We start from the raw sequence: 3,608 nt of genomic DNA on the forward strand, positions 1-3,608 counted from the left end.
ATTAGAAACTACTCACTGGGAATATAGTAGAAAACAAAGAAGCTCTTGGGAGTCTTCTATTTTACTAGAGTAAAACAAAATCATTATATATAAGAGGATTATAAAAGTACAGAGATGATACATTTCTAAAACACCCTATGTTAAGTTATTGTAATGGATTTGCATGCTATTTCCACATATAACTGAGAGATTTAGATAGGGTTATGTATTTGGGGAAGACTACAGCATGCTCAAGAGGCCATAATTACACTAGCATACACACAAAATAGAAACTAAATTTTCATTAATGAAAAGTATTACTCTATTATTCTAAACCAATTTCCATACACTCAAAATTCGAAAGTCACCTGGATTTGTGTATGCTCAAGTTAATACGTGAATTAATATTTATAGTTGCCAGAATAAAATACTGGGAATCTGTATCAGTTGTAGATTATTTTTTCTTTCCATTTTAAAATGTGTAACAAATAAATTCTTTAAATCTACTTTGTGTTTTGATCGTTATTGTCCGGTGCTATTGAGACAACCGTGACTGACTCATCATGACCTACGAACAACAGATCTGAGTCATGCCCTATCCTGTGCCTTCCTCGCGGTCTCTGATTTGTTCCAGCCCATTGTCACAGTCAGTGTATTGATCCATCCGCTGGACAGTCTTCCTCTGTTTCCTTGACTCTCTACCTTACCTAACATAGACTCCTTTTCAAGGACTATCAATACTAATGTTAAATTACTAAGATAATATAAATATTTTTCTTTCATACAATTCTTTTAAGTGTTTTATTGGTTTTAAGTCATTCACTCATATATACTTTGCCTGATGATATAAAATATAATACTGCAAAGACATTATTGAACTCATATTACCAAAACTGCCCTTCATACTCCATTTTCTTTCATCCTATTTGTCCTTGTATTAATCTCATTTCCCTCTCTTTCACTTCCCAGGGTTAACACTGCACCATGGTTAACCTTTACAATTTTTTTCTGTGTGTAACCCTTTTCTGAGTCTATTTTTCTTCTCCCCCCTCCACCAGTAAAAAAATAACAACAAGCAAACTCTACAACATCTAGAAGAAAGGACATTGGTAAAAATAAGGGCAGAAACAATAAAATAAAAAACATAAAATGGGTAAATATATAAAAACAATTGAAACTGTCGGGGGATTTTAAGAGTTCACTCTTTGTAAAGGTTAATAAAATAGACAAACTATTGGCCAACTTAAAACAAAAGGTAAGGAGGGACAAATAACTTGAATAAGAAATAAAAGTGATAGTGTCACAACAGAACAAACAGAAATGAAAAGTATAATAATGGGATATTATGAAAATCTGTACCAGGGAGCTCTGGCTGTCCAGTGATAAGGAGGTATGCTGCCGATCCAAAGGTATGCAGTTCAAACTCACCAGCTGCTCCTGGAGAGATAGATAAGCAATCTCCTGCCATGTGATTTCCTGCCCCTAAACCCACTAGAGGGTCAGCTATGTTCTGATGTGACAATACATAACAACAACAATTACACCCACAAATTTGAATACTCTAAAGGAAAGTACGAATTCTTAAAAACTCACACCACATCCACACTGAGAGGGAACTAACAGGAATATAAAGTGGGTTTAGAAGAGACAGTGTCACTAGAGACATTATCATCAATGCCAGAGAGATCTTGGCAGAAAGCAAAGAATACCAGAGGAATGTCTATCTGTATTTCTTTACTATGAAAAGGCATTTTCCTGTGTGGATCACAACAAATTGTAGTTAACCTTGAGAAGAATGGGAATCCCAGAACACTTGATTGTGCTCATGTGAAATCTATACTTGGCCCAAGAAGCAATAGTCAGAACAGAGCAAGAAAACACTGCATGGTTCAACATCAGGAAAGGAGTGCTTCTGTAACTAATCATTTCTCCATACCTTTTTAATCTATATTCAGACAAGATTATTCAGGAAGCAATGCTTTCATAAACTATTCCCTAACTTGGGAGGGACTGGAGAGCATAAGGCTGAGTGAACTAACTCAGTCCCACAAGGATAAATATTGTATAAAATCATCCAAGAGGGGTGGGAGAGGGTGGAAGGAGAGGGGTGAGGATGTGCAGGGGGAGGGTGAATGAACCATAGGGTTGTACAATCTGATGGGTGGGGGGTGGAAATGGAAAGAATTTGTTCTTGAAAGCAACGTATTCAAATTTTGTAAATATACTAGTAGGGGAAAAAAGAAAATAAAATTGAGAAGTGAAAAAAAAATCAAATCTTTTGTGCACAAAAATAAAAATTTCTACAACAGGAGAAAACAAAATCCACAAAGTGGGAAAAAATACTTGGCAATGACATATCTGATAAGAAATTCATATTTAAGATTTATAAAATATTGTACCATCTCACCAGAAAAAATAAAATCTGATTACAAAATGGATTAAAAAGACTCTTCACCAAAGAAGACATTCAACAAACATATCTGAAATGCTCATTCTGAATAGGTGTTTTTGGGGTTTTGTTGTTGTTTTGTTGTTGTTGTTAGGTGTTAGCTGTCATTTAGTGCAGCTTAACTCATAGCGAATCTATGACCAGACTTGAACCCTGTGCTATCCCATTATCTCTGACACATTTGAACACATTACTGCTGTCACTGTGTCAATCCATTTCTTGGGGGTAATCCCTCTCTTTGGTTGGCTCTCCATCTTTATAAGAATTGTGTCTCATTCAAGGAACAGTCTTCCCTAGCAATATGTCCAAATTTTGAGAGACAAAGCTTCACCATCTTTGCCTCTAAGGAGAGAACTCTATCTGCACTTTTTCTAGGATATCTGTTTGTTCTTTTGTCAGTCCATGTGATATTCGGAACTTATGTCATTCTCCAACTCTCAAATGTGTAGCAAGGGATTGAAAATACTGTCGTCTAAGTCAAGTGCACCTTAATCTTCAAACTGATATCATTGCTCTCTTAAGTATTTTGGCAAGGTCTCTAACAGTAGGTTTGGCCAATGCAATAGGTCTACTCATCTCCTGCCTGTTGGTATCAAGGGTGCTGATTGTTGATACAAGAAACATGAAATTGACAATTTTAAGCTTTTCTCTAAACAACATGCCTCCAGAAACTCTATGAACTTTGATAACTGTTGATAGTTTTAGAGGGGCTTCAGGCCTTTTGTTCATAGGATCACTATGAGTCATACTTGACTCAAAGGCAATCAACAACTATTATGGTGCTGTACATTGACGCAGTGGTGAAGATCTTTGTTTTTTTGATGCTAAGATGTAATCCATACTGAAGGCTGTGGTTCCTGATCTTCTGCAGCAGGTGTTCAAAATCTTCCTTAGTTTCAGCAAGCACATTATTAGTACAGCACTTGTGTGTCAGTCTGCTGCACTGGTGCAAATTGTGCATTGCTGTGATGCCGGAAGCTATGACCCTAGTATTTAATATACTAGAAGAGTCATCCATGGTGGAGAAGTTGCAACAGAGCTCTTAGATTAAGACAGACTGAAAAGAAGCTTTGGCCATGCACTCCTGAAATAACAGGGCTTCAAAACCCTATAAACAAACAAGAAATGTGGGTAGCTATAGTATTAGAGGTACAGCCTAGACAGTAAGTCACTCAAAAAT

Source organism: Elephantulus edwardii, unplaced genomic scaffold (genome assembly GCF_000299155.1).
Source record: "Elephantulus edwardii isolate Elephantulus edwardi_28Jun2011 unplaced genomic scaffold, EleEdw1.0 scaffold00112, whole genome shotgun sequence".
Lineage (NCBI taxonomy): Eukaryota > Metazoa > Chordata > Mammalia > Macroscelidea > Macroscelididae > Elephantulus > Elephantulus edwardii.